Consider the following 24,842-nt stretch of genomic DNA (forward strand, 5'->3'; position numbering starts at 1 on the left):
CTCTGAACTGAAGTGTGCGATCCTCATCTAAGAGTGATACTTTCATTATGATATGAGCACTGTACTCTGTGGAATTCTCCTTTGAGCACAGGCTGACATGATCATGCACCTGCAGGAGGTGTATCTATTATGATCTCAACTCACAGGAAATGGTTTGAATGATACTGTTGAGGTTGACTCTCTGCTCACTCAGCTATCCCCCCATCTGCTTGTCCTATGACAGAACATTTGCATGCAGCACACCTGGTTCTCCGTTCAGCCACTCCCTCTCCTAGCCTAAGCTCTGCTGTACAGGGACTTGTAAACTGTTGATATCAAGTCATATATACACATATATACAAACTACATAAAAAAACATCAACCTGGAGGTGAGATTTCTGTGAGCACAGAGAGTTTAGGTGACACACATTGTGTGGAATGTAAAGGCACAGAAAGCATTGAGAGATTGGGGTGCTTTTAATTTATTGGAACAAGATTTACACGATTAGTGAATTGATGGTGATTACTACATTGGACTGAACAGATTTATTATTGTACTTTTTTTTTTTAAACAATTGGACCATTTAGTTTAATATTGCATAGGTGTTAAGTACTTGTATGCGTTGTAGACATTAAGATTCAAGGTTACTCATTTATTTGATGGTTTATTTATATGCATGGAGCATCTAAGAATCACAGTACACATTATATTGATATTATAGTTATAGGTACCCTACCACTGGAATACAGCAGCACAGCATTATACATATTTTGCAGTAATTTATACAACCACTATGGGTCCAAGCTTTTTCTTATATTACTCTGCTATACTATTTTGCTATCAAAAATGTTGTTCTCGTGCAGTTAGATTATTTCAAATGATTTTATAACGTGTTGGTAAAATCTTAATGATATATTTAATTAAATCTTTATGATATTATTATTTGTAAGGCATTATACAGAAACAGTAAATTAAAGGAGTTGTAAAGTCAGATTTTTTTTATCCTAATGCATTGTATGCATTAAGATAAAAAGCATTCTGTTTGTAGCAGCCATCCCAGCACCCCCTAATACTTACCTGAGCCCCCTCTCTGTCCAGCAATGTCCACAAGTACCTTCGGCCATCTGGGACTCTCCCTCTTGATTGGCTGAAACACAGCAGTAGCGCCATTGGCTTTTGCTACTGTCAATCAAAGTCAGTTAACCAATCAGGAGAGAGGGGGGCAGGGCCAAATGACAGCTCCGTGTCTGCATTGAAACACAGAGCTGCAGCTCAGCTTGGGTGCCCCCATAGCGAGCTGCCTGCTGTGGAGGCATTCGGCAGGAGGGAGGGGCCAGGAGCAGCAAAGAGGGACCGGAGAATAGGAGGATCAGGGCTGCTATGTGCAAATCCACTGCACGGAGCAGGTAAGTATAACATGTTTTTTATTTTAAAAAATAGACTTTACAATCACTTTAAGTACTAGCTATGCACTGTTGTGGGTTTAGAGTAAAATGTGCCTCCCTATCCCTAGGAATATAAATCTGACAGAGGTTTCAAGTTTGACTTTGCATTCACTTTAATGTATTAATAAATATATAGCTGCATTGTTTGTAAATTTTATATTTTGTTGGAGTTCGGTTTTTTGCTGGTAAATAAAACAGAACTCCGTTTCTATTCAACACATTATTAAAATAAATCTATTAATATAATCCTGGTTTATCCATGTCACACCAGATCTTCTTCACTTCAAAAATACCCATCAAGTTAAAGTTATATTCTGGTTCTCCAAGCGGCACTGAGACTCATTATATTAACCTACAATATAATTGTTAAATGCTGATTTTAATATAAAGGAGCAAGATTTTTACACCTCTTGCAGCTCATCCTAAAAGTGTCAAGGATATATTGAAGGAATATATGGCAAGATTTAGCCAGTGATTGGATGTGGGGGCTGAAGGAGAGGTCAGGGTCAAGGATTACACCCAGCACCCTGACACGTGTGGAGGGACCAATGGTTGTGCTGTTGATCTTAATGATAAAGTCATTGGGAGGTGACCAGGAAAGAGGATGGTCATAGCAGCCCCAACATATTTGCTATACAAAAATAAAGAACACAGGCTGGCTATGTTACTCGTAGGCATTTACAGCATGATGTGATTATGGTGTAATTGGCCAGAAAACATGATTTGGACAGGAAAAATGCCTTTATATATAAAAAACAATACTGTCACAAGTATTGGGACATCTGCCTTTACACACATGAAATTTAATGGCATCCCAGTCTTAGTTTGTAATGTTCAATATTGAGTTGGCCCACCCATTGCAGCTATAATAGCTTTAACTCTTCTGGGAAGGCTGTCCACAAGGTTTAGGAATGTGTCTATGGGAATGTTTCCAATCTTCCAAAAGCACATTTGTGAGGTCAAGCACTAATGTTGGACAAGAAGTCCTGGCTCACAGGCTCTGCTCTAGTTCATCCCAAAGGTGTTTTATCATGTTGAGGTCAGGACTCTCTGCAGCCCAGTCATATTCCTCCACCCCAAACTTCTTCATCCACGTCTTTGTGGACCTTTGGAACACCTTTGAACACCTTTGGAATGAATTAGAGTGGAAACTGAGAACCAGGCTTTCTTGTCCAACATCAGTGTCTGACCTCACAAATGTTCTTCTGGAAAAATGGTCAAACATTCCCATAGACACACTCTTAAACATTGTGGGGTGGGCCAACTCAATATTGAACTTTACGGACTAAGACTGAGATGCCATTAAAATTCTTGTGTACGTCTAAAGACAGGCGCCCCTATACTTTTGACGATATAGTGTATAAATAAATATATATATATATATATATATATATATATATATATATATATATATATATATATATACTATATCGTCAAAAGTATTGGGGTGCCTGTCTTTAGACGCACAAGAATTTTAATGGCATCTCAGTCTTAGTCCGTAAAGTTCAATACTGAGTTGGCCCACCCCACAATGTTTAGGAGTGTGTCTATATATATATATATATATATATATATATATATATATATATATATATATATCAAGTGCACACATACAATAACCGAAGGATGCCAAACAGCTGCATTTTAAAGTGGCAGAGTAGTGACAATGCTCAACTTATACATAATTGTAAGATTAAAATGTTTCAAATGGTAAAATTTGAATGTCAAGAGTACTGTCAAGGCATATAAATAGAAATATATTAAACCTTAGCACACTGAAGCCACTCACAAGTCTATATATTCTGGGACAATAATAATGCAAAATATACTCTTAACATTCTTAAGGCACAGGTGATAGATGGTATGTTATGAATGTAGGTAGTGAAGCACAAAGAAACAATATTCACACCTCAAGGGAAAAGAAAAGCTATTCAAATCTACTTCCCAAAATAGATATATTATATTTTTCTTGCAACCGTGTTGCCTAGCAAAGAAATAATCAGAAGTGCTGTTTAAAAGGAATCATTAGGTAACTGAGGTAAGTGTCTACAGTGTTATTTTTAAGGTGAGCACAAAAAATGAATTTGGCTTTAAAGAGTCCCCCCTGCTTTCAGACAGGGATCCTTGTAGTCCTCTAGTGTCATCTAGTGAATACTCTAGTGGAGCATAGTGTGGTTTTATCTTAAGAAAGTAAACACAGTACCTACAATATGGAGGGCATACTTTTGGGCTTCATAGATGTAGATAGTGATGCTCATGCACTCTGCAGTTTATTTGAGCATCATGGGAAATGTAGTTCCAAAACATTTGGAGTGCCAAGGTTCACCATCACTGCCCTATATGCTTCTGAACACAACCAAGACCCAGATAGGCACCAGAAATTCTGAATCAGCATGTTAGTCCAAGAATTAGTTGAATAGTGCCTGAACAAATATTGCTCTGTCTTTTTGAAAAGAAAATTACTGCTAGATAGCACTGTACTGTGAACTCTGTGAGACTTACTTAACAAGTATGCAGTGATATTAAAGCCTTATTTGTATTTTTTTTAATAACGAACACGTTATACTTACCTATAATGGTTTTGCACGGAGCCACCCAATTCCTCCTCTTCTCTGGTCCCACACCGGCACACCTGGCTCCTCCTTCATGTTGGGGGTCCCCACAGCAAGCAGCTTGCTGTGGGGGCACCCAAGCAGACGTGCTCTCGTCTCCATTCACACACAGAACGGTGGCTTGGTTCCCCCTCTGTCTGGTGATTGGCTAACTGGCTGTAACTGACATCAGCAGGAGCCAATGGCTCCCGCTGCTGGCAAAAGCCAATCAGGAATATGAGTATCCAGAGAGGCAAGGCTCTCATGGGTTGAGAAGGGGCTCAGGTAAGTATTAGAGGGTGTCGGGGCTGCTGCACACAGAAGGTTTTTAACCTTCATACATAGAATGCTTGTAGGTAAAAATCCTTGTGTGTTTACAACAAAATGTACTCTATATTGGATGCTAGGTTTAACCACTTCAGCCCCAGAAAATTTGGCTGCTCAATGACCAGGCCATTTTTTGCGATACGGCACTGCATCGCTTTAGAAGAAAAAATTCCCACCGCTCCAGGAGCACACATACAGAATGTGAACTGTTCTCTTGGCCCCGAAGCCAAAGGTGCTGGCAATTGTCGACAGCAACAGACAAAAATAGACTCTGGACTGCCGCACTCTTCAGAAAACCCACCTTTCTTTATTGGAAGATCACTTTAAAAACTCAGCAAACACAGCAAAGAAAAATCTGACATTTTGCACTAGCAGTAGTGCTTAATCATAGCGCAATCATGAGTTTTTGATGTGATCTTCCAATAAAGAAAGGTGGTTTTTCTGAAGAGTGCGGCAGTCCAGAGTCTATTTTTGTCTGTTACTTCATCGCTTTAACTGTCAATTGCGCAGTCGTGTGACACTGTACCCAAACAAAATTGATGTCCTTTTTTCCCCCACAAATAGAGCTTTTTTTTCGTGGTATTTTACAATCTCTGCGTTTTTTATTTTTTTGCTCTACAAACAAAAAAATCATCAATTTTGAAAAAAAACATAATATTTTGTACTTTTTTCTATAATAATTAATTGGTTTGCTCAAAAGTTATAGTGTCTACAAAATAGGGGAACAATTTATGGCATGTTTATTATAATTTTTTTTTCTTTACTAGTAATGGTGGTGGTCAGCCATTTTTAAGGAGGCTGTGACATTATGGCAGACAGATCGGACACTTTTGACACATTTTTGGGACCATTGATCAGTGATCAGTGCTAGAAAAATGCATTGATTACTGTGTCACTAGCAGGGAAGGGGTTAACACTAGGGAAGATCAAGGGGTTAACTGTGTTCCCTAGTGTGTGTTCTAACAGCAATAACTCACAATCTGTCTCACCTCTCCTCCCAGAACAGGGATTTGTTTGTGTACACACACATGTCCCTGTTCTGGCTCGTGCCCACGATTGTGCGTGGTCGGCGGTCATCGCGACTGCCGGCCACGTGCATCGGCACCCCCGCAGTGCAGCATAAGCCCGTGCCTGCTATCCTGCTTAAAGGGACCGACATACAGATGCGACTGTTCACAGGATCATGCCGACCTGCCGCTGTATAATGACAGTGGCTGGTTGGCAAGCGGTTAATTCAAAAAATTAACCGCTTTAAATTTTTAAATCTGTTCCATCTTTATCCATGCATTTTACTGCTAGGCTCATTGAATCAATAGCCCATTTTTAAAAAAAATGTGTTCATGTCTGTTATTATTTATTTATTTATGTATTTATTTATTTTTCAGTTATTTCAAGTTCACTTATTTGCAGGTTCTTTTCATGGGACAATATTTCATCTTTCATTTTATGACTCAACATGCACCAAATAATCTTTAGATTTAGAGATTTCAGGGTCTTCCAATATCCAGGTAGACGCAAATTATGATAACACTTGTTTAAAATCCATTACTATATTGGGGATTTGCAGAGAACAGAAAAAAGCCGTAAACAAAAATCTTGCTGAAATCACAGGCTAAATGTAATCAAAACAAATATTTGGATTTAAAACCAGACACAGGTATAATTATAAATGCCTTGTTTACACTCCAGCTTTGCTTGTACCTAATTAAATGTAGGTAATCCCCCAATAAATTATACTGTCTACACCAAAATGATGGTGATGAAATCTCAATGTGACCAGTTTCCTTGTAACGAAGGTCCTATATCCCTGAATATACTGATTTCATGCATGTAAAACCTGCCACAAATCTTGTTGTGCACAAAATGCTGCAGAAATTGTATTGGGTATTTATAATATCATTACTGTGAAGCATCATAAAACTCATATTTCATTACGTAGCCAGTGCCACCGAAATGTCAGTCTATATGTGGTGTAAATCTTTTATGTGAACACAAATAGAATTCAACCTGCTAAAAAACATGAATTTGGTAAGACGCTATGTTTTTGGGTCCTTGCAAATGCAAGCAAAAATACAGCGTTTTTTTAAATTTGTTTTTATCCATTTACCATGTGCACGATTAGGTACCCTTTGCAAAGTGAATTTTTTACCACATTCACTAAGCTAAGAGAAAATTCCTCCACAAAACAAACAACCTATTAGCCTTTTGTGAATCAATCAATTGTAAGAATATTTAAATTCTGCCTATGAAAAATGTCCTGTTACTTAGCATAAAGTGGAATTATATTCACCACTTCAATACCGGGCACTTATACACCTTCCTGAACAAGCCAATTTTCACCTTTCAGTGCTGTCGCAATTTTAATGACAAGTGCGCGCTCGTGCTACACTGCATCCAAACAATTGTTTTATTATTTTGTTCCCACAAATAGAGCTTTCTTCTGGGGGTATTTGATCACCTCTGCAATTTTTTATTTTTTGCGCAACAAAATAAAAAAAGACTGGAAATGTTGAAAAAAAAAAGTTTTTATTTGTTTCTGGTAAATTGTTTTGGAAATAAGTACATTTTCTTCTTCAATGATGGGCATTGATATGGCTATACTGACAGGCACTGATAAGGCGGCATTGATGGGCACTGATAGGTAGCACTGATGGGCACTGATAGGTGGCACTAGTATGTGGCACTGATGGGCACTCATAGGCGGCACTGATGGGTAGTTATGGGTGGCACTGATGGGTAGTTATAGGTGGCACTATAAGGTGGCACAGATGGAAACTGATGGGTACTGATAGGTGGGCACTGATGGGCATGGATGGGCACTGATAGGTGGCACTGCTGACACTGATAGGTGGCACTGTTGGCACTGATGGGTGACATTGCTGGGCATCACTGAATTTGTTTGTTTTCATAAATCTGCCAGTCAGTGCCCATTTGTGGGCACTGATTGGCATTGATTGGGCATATGTTGGCACATGTGGATGGCCATGGAGGATGTACCTGGCCAGCTACATGTTATGTGCTTCCATGGTGCTCCTGGCGGCTTCCCTGGTGGTCTGAAGTGGGCATCAGACCCCCTGTCAGGAGAGTCACCAACCGGCTCTCCTCTACTCGCGTTCGTCAGACGCGAGTGAGGAAAAGCCGATTAATGGCTCTTCTTGTTTACATTGTGATCAGCCGTGATTGTACAAGGCTGATCATGTGGTAAAGAGCCTCTGCCGGGGGCTCTTTACTGAGATCAGTGTAGCGGTGTGTCAGACTGACACACCGCACCACCGATCGCTGCAATGCATGCCCCCACAGGCGCGCAACAGCTGTTATCCTGCAGGGCAAAGGGGTTGTAAACCCTTGTGTTTTTTCACCTTAATGAATCCTATGTATTAAGGTGTAAAAATGTATTCTAGTGATTGCCCCCCTAGCCCGCCCCCCCCCCCACTTTACTCACCTGAGCCCTGGACTTTCCCATGGTGGAGACCCACTCTTCCTCTGTTCCTCTGCCTGGGGTTCTCGGCTCTTGATTGGATAGACTGATAGGAGCGCAGCCATTGTTTTTTTTTTGACAAAGCTTAATTGAACATGCTGATGTTAGAAGCTGATTGGCTACCATGCACAGTTGCAGCAGATTTTGCACTCTCCAGTTTTAGTAAATAAAACTCAGCATGTCTGGGAACAGGCAGGATTTTTAATCCTGCCTGTTCCCCCCTTGACTTTAAGCAAACGGAGCTACATTGAGGAGAATACACAGACAAAACTGCATCAACTACATTAATGTAGCAGTCAGAGGGAGCAGCAGTAATCAGGGTATGCAGTTGCAACAGCAAAAATAAGCAAACAAGAGGAAGGGAGAGGGTGAATGAGTAAGCTGGCAATGAAAATGTAAGCGTAGCAAAAAGCAGAGGAAAGAGAGAAAAGGAGGGAGAGGGAAAAAGGGAAGGGGAACAAAGGGAAAAAAAAAGGAAAATGGACAGGCATATTGAGAGGGGGAAAAGAGACCCAGTTATATCTGTATTCACAGATGAGTGAAGCCGCGTACACACGGGCGGACTGTCTGGCCAACTAAGTCCGTCAGACAATCCAACAGACAGTCCGTCCTACTTTTGAATGCTTGCGCGATGACGTGTACAGCACGTACGACGGGACTAGAAATACGACGTCCAATACACTGCAATGCAACCTTCGGCCGTGTAAATCCTTTCTGAGCATGCGCCATACTTAGTCCGTCCAACTTGCCTACTCACGAGCGGACTGTCCGCTGAAACCAAAGTTGGACGGACAATATTACAGAAATTCCGAAAGACTTAGTCCGCCAGACTGTCCGCTGAAAAAGTCAGCTGAAGCCCACACACGAGCGGACTGTCCGCTGAAACACGTTTCAGCGGACTAAGTTGGACAGACAGTCCGCCCGTGTGTACGCGGCCTAAGGATAAAAATTAGGTGGAAAATAAGACTAAATATATATATATATTTTTTAACTTTGGATACAGTAGGCAAAGATTAGAACCTCTGTTGGGCTTTTATTGCTGTTTGCATCCCCTACTGTAGGTTCACCTTCTTTAAGTATCCTAGTTTCAGCAGAGTTGAAATTGAGGGAAACGCCATCATTTTTAGATGTCATTGGAATAGAAATAAAGGGCAAATCTTCCAGTAGTTATAAATACTTAGACAAATATGTCACCACAACTGTGGTGACAGCTGTCCTCTTGTGTACAGGACATTAGTCTCCACAATGGAAAAATTACAGAAAAAATCTGAGAGGGGATTTAACGATTATCTCCTCTACTCAAAACAAATAAAAGAAGGTTTTGGTCTTGGATATATTTTAAGAAATGCAGGGAGGTTAAGGGCTCGCCCTAGGCTGTAATTGGAAAAGAGGTTCCTGAAGATGCTTGATTGGATGAGAAACGCATAGAGGCTTCTGGGTAGCACTGCCATCACTTCCTGCCCTAACCCACACTAAATCAAGCCTTGGATTGCATGACTGATCCTGGGAGATGGAACGGTGCTTGCAGGCTCTAAGAATATTGCTGGAAAGACTTATGCCACGTACACACGATCAGACTACCCGGCAGACTTGGTCCGGCAGACCAGAGTCCGCTGGACAATCCACCCGTGTGTGGGCTTCCGGCTGACTTTTTCTCTCAAAATTGTCAATCTGGCCCTGTGTGTGCTAGTCTGCCGGACTTTTGAAATTAACGGACTTGCCCACACGCAGAGAAAAGTCTGTTCATTCTGAACGCAGCTCCAGGTAGACGGAACTAGCGAAGGAGGTCAATGTCGCTGCCTCCATCGGCGAGATTGACACAGCGCTCGCCCTGTCACCTGGTATGGACTTAAAGTGGAAGCCCTATGCCGAAAAAACAAAGTCCATATCAGACCCTTATCCAAGCACGCAGCCCAGCCGGTCAGGAAAGGGGGTGGGGATGAGCGAGCGCCCCCCCTCCTGAGCCGTACCAGGCTGCGTGCCCTCAACATGGGGGGGTGCTTTGGGGAAGGGGGCCCTGCGGCCCCCCCAGCCCAAAGCACCCTGTTCCCATGTTGATGAGGACAAGGGCCTCTTCCCAACAAACCTGGCCATTGGTTGTTGGGGTCTGCGGGTGGGGGGCTTATCGGAAAGTCTGGCGGACCTCCGCTGCAAAGTATGGCGGTTTGTCCGCCGGACTAAGTCCGCCGGATAGTCCAATTGTGTGTACGCGGCATAAGTGTTAGTCTAAAGGCACCACACTTGTGAGTGAAAATTCCCTATACTTATTTTAATTATTGGATACATTTTAATATGTTGTGCATTGATGGCTGTTTCCTTTTTATGAGATCCTCAGATTCATGTGGAGACCCAAGGAGTGATCACTGGCATTCAGTTGGGGAATCTTCAGGAATACTTATGTTATTGTGTGTTATATGTTATTTATTTTATTTTTTTACCTTGTTTCTGGTGAGTGTCCATTCTAGAAAGTGGTGGTGTGTCACAAATTGGTGAAAGTTTTCCAATCATGGATGTGGATTTGTGCTCGGGGGATTTGGATAACCATCTTTTGAAGAGAATCTCTGGGACTGTTGATTTTTTATTTTTCTATTTTTTATTTATTTATTTCTTTTTTGTGATTATTTTACTATTTATATATTTCTTTGATTAAGAAGGATTATTTTTTATTGTAGTTCACTAAAATATGCACTTTATTTGAATTCATGATTATGAATCACTGATAAAGATTGTTTTTGATATGTGGTAAGATAAATATAATATTTGGGGTCAGCACAGTTACATCTTTTTTCATAATTTTTTTCATATTTGTAATTGGAAAATGAAGGATAAAAGCACACTGATGAAAACAACTTTCTGCTCTCTTCTGAACTTATGTTTGGTATTTAGACTGACAGCAATGATAAAAGCTATATAAATCTTATGGGCTGAGTATGCTGATACGCTTCCCCCAATCTGAAAGCATTTCAGGATTGCAGAAGACTCACATCAAGGCAGACTGATGTATTTCTGATACTTCAATGTACAAATATGAATGTATAAATAAACCAACCGCCTAAAGTTGGATGTGCTACAAACACACAGAAAATACCATCAAATTGCACAGAATGTGTGTATCATGTCCTTCCTTCTGCCTCTCTGTCATGGCCCCCCTTCCACTGTAATTCTCAAATCTGAAAATGAAGCCAAGAGCTGCCCATTAAATACAGCGGCTCCAGTATCTGCAGCCTTAGTGGGAATGTTGTCATTGTGATACTTTCTCCTCACTATTGGGCTTGCAACTGTCTGCCCGAGTAATTTAATTATTATTTTTCACTTGGTGTTTGGCATCAAGCACACTTTTATTTTATTTTATGGTTCTTTCTGCGCCTCACTTGCAGGTGTCGGTTTCTTCTTTGCTTTTCTTCTGCGATTTACTGGCAGTCACATTCTATATGCCTTTGGCATTTAATATACTTATTTCAATTATAAATTTTACACATAAACAATCCTTTTAGAATTCCTTTGGACTGCCAGGCATGTTATCTTCCATCACCCAATGAAAATTTGGAACTTTCTAGGTTCTATCTATCTATCTATCTATCTATCTATCTATCTATCTATCTATCTATCTATCTAGTTATCTATCCATGTGTCCCAGTGCCTATTTTGGCAGTACTCCCTCAGCTCCCAGTGCAGATGTCTCCCTTATTTCTCTCACTTTACATCACGATATGTTGAGCTCTGAGCCGATCTCTGAGCATATCAAGATAGGGACCCCACATTTTTGGTGGGTTCACCTCTCCTTGTTTTTCTTTTTCCCTGTTTGTATTTGGGCTAACTATTATGCTCCGTACACACGATCAGATTTTCTGATAACAAATGTTGGATGTGAGCTTGTTGGCAGAAAGTCCGACCGTGTGTATGCTCCATCGAACATTTTTTGTTGGACTTTTTCCACCAACAAATGTTGGCTAGCCGGTTCTCAAATTTTCCACCAACAAATGTTTGTTGTTGGACTTTCCGATCGGGTGTACACAAGTCCATCGGACAAAAGTCCACACATGCTTAGAATCAAGTATGAGCTGGAAGCGCTCGGTCTTGTAAAACTAGTGTTTGTAATGGAGATATCATGTACATCTTGTACGGCACTACGTTCATAATTGTTGGCCAATATTTGTGTAACTGTGTGTATGCAAGACAAGTTGGAGCCAACATCCTTCGAACAAAAATCAAAAGTTTTGTTGTCGGAAAGTCCAATCGTGTGTATGGGGCATAAGACTATAATTCCATTTATATTCTTGATAGATTTGTATCTGCTCCTGAGGAAGTGGAGCATACTCCACAAAATGCGTAGAGCTACATGGATGCAATTATTTTGTATTAGCATGTGTTTTATTGTTCAATTTTTTATATATTGTTTGTCCAACATGGACTAATGCCTATATTGTAGATTGTTATTTCTTGCACGATCAGGTCCTATTCCAAAATCAACCTTTCAATGTATTGTTATCTAGCTCAAATATGAGGAGTAAATTTTGTTGCCTAAATTGGTATTTATGGCAAAATGTTATATTATATGCTCTGTAATAAGAAAATAAAATGTGTTTTTAACTTCAGTGTTCATTATTCCAACTGTGTATATACACAAATCAATTTAGTGTTTTTTTTTTTCACATTGATGACTGACTTACACTATGCACCTCATTTAGCCTAGGTTCACATTGCAGTGATCTGGTATGCGATTTGACATGTCACGCGATTTCAATCCCACTGTCAGTGTGAAGCTGGGCTCAAAGTCCCAAACTCTTTCCCCTTTTCAATAGGGGTGGAAGCATTTAATTATGAATCATTTAAAGTCCAAAAACCCTTCCTTTTTTAATATCTGCAGCCTTCCAAAAAGGAATAGTCTGACTCAGTGTTTATCAACACTGTTCAAACAGGAAATTGAGAACTACAGAGTGATATTGTTACTTTTGTAACTCTGAATTATTTATCTGCAGATCAAAGTTCATCCCTTTGATCTGCAGATGCTGTCAGTTAAAGTAGATGTGTCTCTTTAACCTCTTATTGACCAAAAGTTTGACCTAATCAGCATTAACTTCTTCTTCCACTTCTCTCTTCAGTTATTATTTTCCTGCTGATTTTTTTTCAAATGTTTGTCTATTTTGTTTTTATTTATTTTTTTACCCTTAGTACTATTTTTTTTTTTTCATTTTAATTTGTTTTGTTTTAAAAAAAAATTCTGTGCCACATTTAATTTATTTATAAATAACTTTGCCATGTTTTGTACCAGAATTATACTTTTATTTCAAGAACAAGTTCTTATAACAAAATAATTTGCATCTATAATTACACAATGTTTAATAAACATTAGCCAAAAAAAAGTGATTTGTTTTAGTTTTGTTTTGCTTTTTTTTTCCTAAGGATTGCATAACGAATATTTTTTGCAAGACAATAACACTGAAAGAACGCCTATATGTATTACTCTTTTAGCTTAAGTAATGACAAAGTTATTGCCAAATAAACAGGCCAATGGAAGAAATAAAACATTGCTTTGGTTCATAGAACCGGTGTGAGAGGTGAAGTGGTTAAACAATGTTACCCTTTTGCCTCAGTGGTTTATATTATTACCCAATAAAACTTTGAGTGCTTTTTAATTAACCAAGTCATTTTACAGCATGTCACAATGTTGTACGCAATAAATAAGTTTGAATATAAAAATGCTAGCAGCATGCCTAAAGCACATATCTAAAGAATGTGCTTCAATTTCCTAATACAGTATAACTGCATTGGTTGCTCAGTGTGCTGAGCTTCATTTGCACTCACTCTTTGCATCTCTGCAAGAATCAAAATTACTTGCGAGAGTGTGAGATCCCTTGGTCATAAGATGTATAATAGAAAAACAGTGGAAAGCGCTCTCATCTATAAAAACACACACCTTGTGAGCATGATACGTTGATAATTATGTTATTCAGCACATTTGACAAGAGGTCATTAAACATGTTCCACATGGCTGAAGCGTATCTTTGAGGTTGTAGGCAGACCTGAATTGATATGCTTGTTCTTAAAAATAGTTTAAAGAATATCACTCAGTAGGCTTCTTTGAGGTGCTTGGCTGTTACATTTGTTCTTCTTAATATACTATATACAGTACATATACTATATTTTTTTACAGCCTTATTAAACTATAAGGAATTATTCTTGAATACAGACAAAACTGATTTTTAGTTTTGAAGAGTTAACTCGATCATACATTATACAATGTGATTGTACAATCTCTTCACAATTTAATTTACATTTACCAAAACATGAACCGTGAGGATAAACCTAATCAATCTGAAGGAAGAGTGCAGTAGTCAGAAGTATGATATATAAAGCCCATTGTAATGAGTGCAGTGATCGGGGGTAAAAATAACAGCATACCACATATATTGCACAACACACAAAGCACTGGAATCAGATATACATAATGAACAGTGCCAAAGGGGTCAGGAACATGTACTGCACAGAATGCAGGGGACAGGAGTGTGTAATGCACACAGTGCAGGGGTCAGGGCACATTAAGGCACAAAGTGCAGGGGCACGTAATGCATAGAGATCACAAATCTGGGTTACACAATGTGCAGAGTGAGAGCATAATGCACAGATTATTAGAGTACACCACAAAACATGACCTCCTCCCAAAGCAAAAATGCTCCCAAATCAGACCTCCCATTCACAAGTACAGAATAACTCCCACCATCCCTCAATATACTCCCTCAATAAACTCTAAGCCCTTGTACACACGGTCGGAGATTCCGACAACCAAATCCGTCGGATTTTGTCCGTCGGATTTTGTCCGATGGATTTTGTCTGAAACTGTTGCATACACACGGTCGGACAAAGTTGTCGGAAAATCCGATGTGATGATGTTATTTCATTATGACGGGACTACGTTCATGCTAGTAGCCAATAGCTTTGGTGTAGGAATTTGATCTGAGCATGCGTGGCACTTTGTCCGATCGGAATTATCTACACATGATCGGAGTATGTCTGATCGGAGCATTTTGTCAGAAAATTTTACCAACAAGTTGGAAAACTTGGTCTGTCGGATACTTCGATGGAAATAGTCTGATGTAGACCACACACAGTCGGAATATCTGACAAAACTGTCCGATCGGACACATTCCGTCCGAATCTCCGACCGTGTGTACAAGGGCTAATACAGATCTACCTCCTAGTACAAATCTCTCCTCCAGTACAGACTTACCCCACAGATAGATCTACCCCAAATACAACTTCCTTTCTACCCGCCATCAAACCCACTCAGCAAACCAGGCAGTTCAGAGTTTGTGGAAGTCCTCCTTAGACAAGGTCATGTGGCCAGAGCCAAGGAGCTAAGTGTATCCTCCCTCACTCTGAACTGACAATGCCAGTGGGTGTCTGGCAACTCTCGGTGCTAGCTGCTGCACTGTGGATGCTCTATAATAGGAAATACAGACCCCCCTTTAACCCTCCCTTATGTACACCCCTGCCCAGGAGACATTCCGACACACTGATCCAAAATGACTGCATCCAGCATCTGGGTCATTCAGATTTACATAGACTTCAATGTTTGTCTACATACGTCTTCTTCCTTTTCTAACAAACAGAAATACAATTGCTCACAAATGACTTTCAGAGTGCCACAAGCCCCTTCTAGAATGCTACAGATTGTTAGTTGGACATAGCACATCAAAATCATATTTACTGGATCATTTGAGTTCCTGTACATCAGGTCACAACCAATTAAACAACAAATCAACAGTGACTCTGCAATCCAAAAATATCTTCAAATGTATCTGTCTTCTTTGATATTATAAGCTGCACTATACCAAATAAAATATGTTCATGTAGTTACGTTTTTCTATTACTTCCTATAATACACCATAAAATAATATTCATTATGTACATAGGGATGTCAAATACTGTAGTGTGTGCACCGTACTGTAGACTTAAAAATATTTCGATATTCGATTTATATTAGAAAATGATATGGAGACGCAAGTATTGTATAAAGGAGCAATTTTAGTTGATTTTTTTTTTTTTGTTAATATATACATTACTGCAAAGTTAATAGTGTATTTATTTGTTCAGCTCATTATTATTTTTAGGTACTACGTGTAATAGCCTTTTTGTGCAAGCAAGTCCATTATTTGGTCTCTAAGTACAATTTTCTTTAATTAAAACCTGTTAGCATAGATGCATAGATGAAACACAGGTTCATTTTAAGGCCATCTAGCTCATTATTTAAAGTGGAACTTCACACTCTCTATTTCTTTAATACGTTTGCTGCTAGCATTAGTAAATAGAAAATAATAGGAAAGTACTGTATAAAATATTTACTTTTTTTAAACCTTTTTTTTTTATTTACTTTTTTCAGTTACTTCCTGGTTTCCAGGCCTATGCAAATGAGATCATACAACAAGTCTTCCGCAGCAGAGGAGAGGTTTTCCCGGCTAACCACACACTCCTGCCTGCATGCCTGAGCTAAGGGCAGATGGATTCAAGGAAGTACATGTTAGATGAAGCACATGCCTTTACTCAAGATGACCTGGGCAAGAAATTTTAGGGCATGGGTAACCAACCTTTGAGGTGTGGAGATCTACCTGAACAACATGAAAGAGATCAATGAAATTAACTAGCAAGGCCAAACTAAATAGTAAGGAAAACTTAGAAAAAATGTAATAAAACAAATGGCACCATAAAAATATAAAATTAGACTACCTTAACCACTTGCTGACCAACTGCTGCAGTTTTACTGCAGCAGAATGGCATGCCTGGCTGAAACGACGTTATGTTGCTTCGCCCTGTGGCCACTAGGGCGCCCGATGCTTGCCCCCAGAGCCAATGCGAGTGCCCAGCGGACGCGATGACCGATGGGCTCTCGCAGTCGCTCGTGACACAGCAAGAACCGGGATATGTGTGTGTAAACACACAGATCCCAGTTCTCTGAGGGGAGAAGAGACTGAGTACAAAGTATGAACACTGATATCTCTCTACCCCTAGCAAGTCCCATCCCCCCTACAGTTAGAGCACAGAGAGGGAACACAGTTAACCCCTTGATCGGCCCCTATTGTTAACTCCTTCCCTTCCAGTGACATTTTTACAGTAATCAGTGCATTTTTATAGCACTGATCTTTGTATACTTGTCAATGGTCCCAAAAATGTGTCAAAAGTGTCCAATTTGTCCCCTAAAATATTGCAGTCCTGATAAAATTCGCAGATCGCCGCGATTACTAGCAGAAAAATAAATAATATAAATGCCATTAATCATCCCCTATTTTGTAGATGCTATAACTTTTGCGCAAACAGATCAATATACGCTTATTGCAATTTTTTTTTTACCAAAAATATGTACAAGAATACATATAGGCCTAAACTGAGGAAAAAATTTGTTTTTTTGAAAAAAAATGTGGGATATTTATTATAGTAAAAATGAAAAGATACTGGGGGTTATTTACGAAAGGCAAATCCACTTTGCACTGCAAGTGCACTTGAAAGTGCAGTCACTCTAAATCTAAGGGGTAGATCTTAAATGAGTGGAAGCTCTGCTGATTTTATCATCCAATCATGTGCAAGCTAAAATGCTGTTTTTTTTATTTTCCTGGCATGTCCCCCTAACATCTACAGTGACTTTATCTCCAAGTGCACTTTCAAGTGTACTTGCAGTGCAAAGCGGATTTTCCTTTAGTAAATAACCTCCACTGTGTTTTTTTTTCTAAATTGTCACTGTTCTTTTGTTTATACCACAAAAATTTAAACCACAGAGATGATCAAATAACACCATAAAAAAGCTCTATTTGTGGGGAAAAAGGATACAAATTATGTTTGGGTATAGCATCGCATGACTGCACAATTGTCAGTTAAAGCGACGCAATGCCAAATTGTAAAAAGTGCTCTGGTCAGGAAAGGGGTAAAATCTCAACCATGAATCAGACTGAGACAGAAGTGCAGAAAAAATCACACTAATAATAATAATGGTAAAAGGTAAGCAGAGCAAACGTGTTCAAAACATACCCAGAGTTCGGTAACCGGAACGTATAGTCAGACAAGCCAGGACATCAGGGAGCCAGGGATCAGCATCCCTGATGTCTCTTCACAACAGGCCAGGAAATCAGGTAACTGGAGAATCAGAGTAGTGGAACAGCAAGCAGGACCAGGAACCAGAAGGAACGTCAGCCAAGCAAGTCTTAACAGGAACACAGGAGAGAGTCTCTAGATATGGTGACCAGAGAGGATCTGGACTGAAAAGCTTAAGTAGCCAGCAGGACTGACGAGCAGGATATCGTCACCAGGTGAGTCACTGTGGAAAGATTAGAGCTGTCAATTAACTGACAGCTGAGCGGCCTGCTCTGAGAAGGAAGGGCTGAGCCCCACCCTGCCACAGTGTAAGTCAGTAGAGCAGTGGACAGTGTCAGTGGGGTAGTGGATGGTGTGTGGGACAGTGTCAGTAGGGCAGTGGATGGTGTCAGTAGGTGTCTTTAGAGCAGAGGATGATGTCAGTAGAGCAGTGGATGGTGTCAGTAAGGTAGTGGATGGTGTCAGGAGGTAGAACTGTGGACAGTGTCATTGGAGCAATTAACTTTTATCATTAAGGCAGGGGATAGTGTCAGTAGTGCAGCGCATGATGTCTGTAGATTAGTGGATGGTGACAGTAGAGAAAAGGAGATTGTTAGTAGGGCAGTGGACAAAATCTTTTTTTTTTTCAATTTTACTTTTATTATGTTTTACAATTGTATTTTGTATTCTTTTTTTTACAATTTGGTAAAGTATCAGGGATCTAAGCAAAACCCTGATGTCTCACCATTGAGACAAAGAAGGAGATTGAGGACTACATCAGCTGCAAAGCATGAATGAACATGAACAGCTCCCCCCCCCCCCTCCCGTTCATTCACAAACTGAAGCATAGTTTACTATGCTTTAGTTAACCTCCCTGGCGGTATGATTCAGTCTGGATTTAGGTGCTGAAAGCGGTACAATTATTTTGCATGGAAATCTGGCGTTTTATTTTGTAGTCCTGTAATTCTTAGGAATAACTCTCTTAAATATGTTCAAACCAGAGTCTAGCAGACATCCCGGGTATGATAAAATGTATAATATAATAAAGAATAATAAAAAATATTCAATAATGTAATCAAATCCTAAAACACTGAAAAAGGGACACTTTTTGGTTGCTATGGACAATCTCCAAATTCCAGCCATAAAAAACAGTATTTATAATATAAAAGTGCACGCAGGGCACTGCACAGACCACTAGGGACAAAGGGGGTGTGTAATTTTGTAATACAGTACTGTAATCTGTAAGATTACAGTGCTGTGTGTGTTTTATGTACGTTTACTTTTTTTAATTTGCCACCGCTCTCCGCTCCCGTGCACCGTAACATCGCAGGGAACAGAGCTCAGCACTATGAATCGAGCGGAGGACAGCTCGATCACACAGCGCGGAGGACATCGCTGGATCCAGGGGACAAGGTAAGTAAGTCTCACTGTGTCCTCCCATACATCCAGCGATGCGATCCCGAGTCTGGCTCGGGGTTACCGCTCCTATCAGTAAATCCCTAACCCGAGCCAGACTCTGAATTACCGCTAGGGGGGTTAAGAATGAACACAGTGGGGGTTATTTACTAAAGGAAAATCCTTGCAATCCTGCAAGTGCACTTGAAAGTGCAGTTGCTCTCAATCTAAGGGGCAGATCTGAAATGAGGGGAAGCTCTGCTAATTTTATCATCCAACCATGTGCAAGCTAAAATGCTGTTTTTTTTATTTTCCTTGCATGTCCCCTTCGTATCTATAGTGACTGCACTTCCAAGTGCTCTTCCAGTGCACTTTCAAGTGCACTTGCAGTGCAAAGTGGATTTGCCTTTAGTAAATAACCCCCAATGCTATCAGGAAGTAAGTTAGGACTATGGAACACTCTGCTATGTTATGAAAAAAAGAAAAAGATCACTTTCCTACAGTGGCAGCAATTTTCTGTTGTAGATAGTATAAGGTTGAGATTTGACATCCCAGAACAGGGAATATTTTACTGGCTGGATCACTAGGTGAAAATAAAACAAACAAAAAAGTTAAAAAAGAAAAATAATGCTGGCACCACATCAAGGACTTGTAAGCTGCAATATATTAAAGTTTTGTTCCTTGTTTTAGATACACTTTAAGCTACTTCAAGACCCACTTAGGCCGCGTACACACGGGCGGACTGTTCGCCCAACTTTGTCCGTCCAACAGTTTCGGCAAACAGTCCGCTCAAAATTAGCATGGACGGACATGGCCACACACGACGAACGAACAGTTTGCTGAAACCGTGCGCGATTACGTGAACGGCACGTACGACGGGACGAAAAATACGACGTCCTATACACTGCATTATAGCTTTCGGCGTGAAAATCCTTTCTGAGCATGCGCGCAACTTTGTTTGACGAACAAGCCTACACACGAGCGGGCTGTTCGCTGAAACAAGGTTTCAGCGGACAGTTTTTCGGAAATTCCGAAAAACCTTGTCCGTCCAACTGTCCGCTGAAACTGTCCGCTGAAAGCCCACACACGAGCGGACTGTCCGCCCAAACACTGTTCAGCGGACAAAGTTGGGCGAACAGTCCGCCCGTGTGTACGCGGCCTTAGTGGTACAAGGTAGACATAAACTGTAAATAACAAATTAATCTAAAAAAGTAGCAAAATTGTGGTTTCAAAAGTTTGAAAAATAGACCCAAAGCAAGCACAGTAATAGGAATCCATAGGAAGAGTATCAACATACAACAGCAAGAAGTAACTAACAAAACAAAACAAAAAAACTTTTTGCTATGAATATTCAACTAAATGCAGATATTGACTTTTGTATAAAAACGAAAACAAAACAGGAAAAACAACAGATTGCTTTAACAATATGTAATGGGAATATGGAATATGTTGTGGGAAATTAGAATTGAACATAATACCCAATAAGTCTGCTGTATATCGCATTAGCATGCATGATTCTGTTAACCTTTAAATTGTTTCAGTGACTAAAAATGGATGTGGCGTCTGAAAAAGGTCAGTTTGCAATATAATTTATTTATAGGATTATATCATGGTTAATATTCTACCTTAGTTTCCTGAGTTTAATAGAAAAGCAAAGCTATTAAAATCTGAGCTGGGTCAATAGTACTGTTACAGTACACACTAAATGGCCTTTGGAGACAGGAACTTTGAACTTTATTTATTAGACAATTTTGATAACAACTGAAATTAGCGCTTGTGCAAAGAATCCCTGCATTGATCAAGCCTTAGTCACTTTTAGAAACTTAGCTGAAAGGGTTATCAAACTGTAACCTTTAAAAGTGAACTCTAGTCAACATTATTTTTATCTTGGTGCAACAGATATCTTTTCGCCTACCTGATAGCTTCATTTGTTTGATTCATTTCGTGTTATTGCAATAGGAAAATATCCCCAAATGTCCATGAATATTGCTGAAGGGGAGCAGTTCCCAGTAAATAAGACCATTACTTCTCATTTTAGACAGGGAGGAGGTTCTTGAGAAAAGGAGTTCCTACATACCAAAAATGCTGGGTTCTTCCTCCTATTCTCTCTTTTCATCTATTCAAAATGCTAACCATTACATACAAAGCCATCCACAACATTGCCCCTACTACATCACCAACCTCATCTGTAGACATCGCCCAAATCGTCCCATCCGCTCCTCTCAGGACCTCCTGCTTTCTAGCTCCCATGTTACCTCCTCTCATACTCGCCTTCAAGACTTCACCAGAGCCTCTCTCATCCTCTGGAACTCCCTGCCCCAGTCTGTCCGATCAGCCCCTACCCTGTCCACCTTTAGGAGTTCCCTGAAAACGTATTTATTCAGGGAAGCCTATCCCACACCCACCTAACTGTCCCGAGCCACCCCCATCAAATCATTCTCTGCAGCTATTACCTTTTGTACCACCACCCCCTCCCTTTAGAATGTAAGCTCTATGAGCAGGGTCCTCCTGTACCTTTTGTATTGTACTGTAATTGTGTCACCCCACCTATACATTGCAAAGCGCTGCGTAAACTGTTGGCGCTATATAAATTGTGAATAATAATAACCAGGCGCTGCCTATACTTTCGTTGTCATTATTCCATTTTGGGTACAGAATTCCTGTATGAATTTCTGAACATCAGCTGCTATATGAATAAGTGGTGCTCACTTTAATTATACACATACATGTATTCTTTTTGATCATAGATTGGAATTAATATTGGAGCAAATAACTGTTGTGTATATTGCTTGATGTATTGGGATATGTGTACCTATTATATAATTGTGTTTATATGCTTTTTACAATTTTATTGCAAAAACATTACACAGTGTTTACACTGTATATTTAAAATGATTGTAATAGTTGACTGATACACTCTAGTGGGCTTTAAGCACAATAAAGGTTGTAGATTGCAAAATAGTACAGATAATAGTGATGTGCAGACCTTTATTGCTAATTACAAGGGTTAAGTTAAAGGAGTTGTAAAGTCTCCGGGTTTTTCACCTTAATGCATTCTAGTCATTAAGGTGAAAAACCTTCTGTGCTGCAGCAGCCCCCCCAGAGCCCCCCTTTTACTTACTTGAACTTTCCAGCAACGCGAACGAGTCTAGCAGCTCCAGCCACTGTCTCGAGTCCTCATTGGACAGATTTATAGCAGCAGCTGCCATTACTTCCCACTGCTGTCAATCAAATCCAGTGACACGGGAGCTGGGGGTGGGGTTGAGTCCTGTTGTCTGTGTCAATGGACGCAGCAGCAGGACTCTAGAGCGTGCCCGCACAAGTGACCTAGTGGGATGCAGCTCTCCTTGAGGGCACTTAATGGGGAGAAGGAGCCAGGAGCGCTGCCGAGGGACCCCAGAAAAGGAGGACCTGTGTTAATCCCTTGCTCTGTGTAAAACCTTTGCACCAAGCAGGTAAGTATAACACGTTTGTTTTTTTTTTGTTTTTTTTTAAACAAACCTTTACAATCACTTTAAGTTATCATTACTGTCTATAACTTCTGCCCTGCTGACAACTACTCCACTCATTTCTAATTTAGCTATCACTATCTGTCAGAGGAACAAGAAGTGAGGTGAAATCTCTCTGACAGGTCAAAAAACAGCAAAAACATTTTTATTCAATGCTGTATCCTTAATGTATCCAGGGGAGATGGGGCTCACTGTGGTCTCACACAATGCACACATTGAGGATTACTATCAGCAGGGACTGCCTGTACTCTCTGCTTCTCTCCCTACATCTCCCACCACAGGTTCCATCCTCCACCTTCATTTATGCCATCATTAGTTGCTAGGACCATTGGCATCCTAGCAACTAACAACACCCTTTCCCAGCACACACAGCAGGCTATAACTTCCTTCATGTCGCCCCACTATGCCCCCCCGACTCCTGCTTCCTGGCTCTCAGGTCCTGATATAAGGTAAGCATGGTCTCTGATATAAGGGGAGCTCTGATCTAGCAGGGACTCCTGGCCTAAGGGGGACTCTGTTATAAGCAAGGATTCCTGATCTAAGTATGGACTCTTGATCTAAATAAGGACTCTTGATTCAAGGAGGGAGTTCAGTCTGAAGGGTGGACCTGATCTAGTGGGGATTATAACCTAAGGGGAAAGTCCAAAATAAAGGAAAATTCCTGATCTAAGGGTGATTCTGGTCTAGGAGAAATTCGGATCTAAGTAGGGACTACTGATCTAAGGTGGACTCTGATCTAAGCTGGAGGGGTTACAATCTAAGGAAGGATCTCTAATCTGATGCAGGTTTCTGATCTAAGGGTGGGTTCTGATGTGGGTGGGGCTCCTAATGTGAGGGGCAGGGCTCTGATTTAAGGAGAATTCTAAAGGGACTTCTGGGATAAGAGGGGGCTTTAATGTAAAAGGAGACTCTGATATAAGAGGGGACTCTGATGTAAAAGGAGACTCACATATAAGGGTAGGGTGGCTCTTATTAAAGAAGAGACTCTGATGTAAAGGGGGACACCAATGTAAGTAGGGACTTTTGTTTCAGGACAAGACCCTGGTGTAAAAGTAGACTCCGATATAAGGGGAACTTGGATGTAACAAAAGATTTGGATGTAAACAGAGACATATAAGGGGTGCTCTGGTGTTAGAAGGGACTCTGATGTAAGGGGGATTCCTGATGTGAACAAGGGTTTACAGATTGCTAAATTATCACTGTCCTGCTGCCAGATTATTAAGCAGTAACTGACTATTTTATGAAGTTCTTCTGCAAGGTAGTCTGAGCTTATTTAATGGCAAGTTTCTTTTTTTTTAAATGATTGTGCTGAGTGCTTGTTGGACCTGTGTTTTATGTAACAGTTCTCCTTTAAGACCCTCCCACTATTATCACAATCAGAGCATTTTATTACTGAGAAGTGTTTGTTAGTATGGGGGACGATATTAACCAAATGGCCAAACACCAGAGCACTTTTTGCGATTCAGCACTGCGTTGCTTTAACTGACAATTGCGCGGTTGTACAACGTGGCTCCCAAACAAAATTGACATCTTTTTTTTTTCTCACAAATAGAGCTTTCTTTTGGTGGTATTTGATCACCACTGCTGTTTTTATTTTTTGCGCTATAAACAAAAAAAATGATAGTTTTGAAAAAAACACATTATTTTTTGCTATAATAAATATCCCCCAAAAATATATAAATAAACATTTTTTTCCTCAGTTTAGGCTGATGCGTATTCTTCTACATATTTTTGGTAAAAAAAAATCACAATGAGTGGTTATTTATTGGTTTGTGCAAAAGTTATAGCGTCTAAAAAATAGGGGATAGTTTTATGGCATTTTTATTAAAAAATTTTTAACTAGTAATGGCGGCGATCAGCAATTTTTATCACGACTGCAACATTATGGCGGGCACATCGGACAATTCTGGCATGATTTTGGGACCATTCACATTTATACAGCGATCAGTGCGATTAAAATTGCATTAATTACTGTGTAAATGTGACTGGCAGTGAAGGGGTTAACACTAGGTGGCATTGTAGGGTTTAAGTGTGTCCTATGGATGTGTTCTAACTGTA

At 40.1% G+C, this 24,842-nt stretch overlaps 1 protein-coding gene across 4 annotated transcripts in view; it reads right to left on the minus strand.

The window, feature by feature from the left end:
* The window catches only part of FSTL5 (follistatin like 5), an 808,279-nt gene that overhangs the window by 499,616 nt on the left and 283,821 nt on the right, over window positions 1-24,842 (minus strand). The window lies entirely within an intron of this gene.

Source organism: Lithobates pipiens, unplaced genomic scaffold (genome assembly GCF_037356315.1).
Source record: "Lithobates pipiens isolate NorthernLeopardFrog02 unplaced genomic scaffold, aLitPip1_a1.2 Scaffold_13, whole genome shotgun sequence".
NCBI classification, from domain to species: Eukaryota; Metazoa; Chordata; class Amphibia; order Anura; family Ranidae; genus Lithobates; species Lithobates pipiens.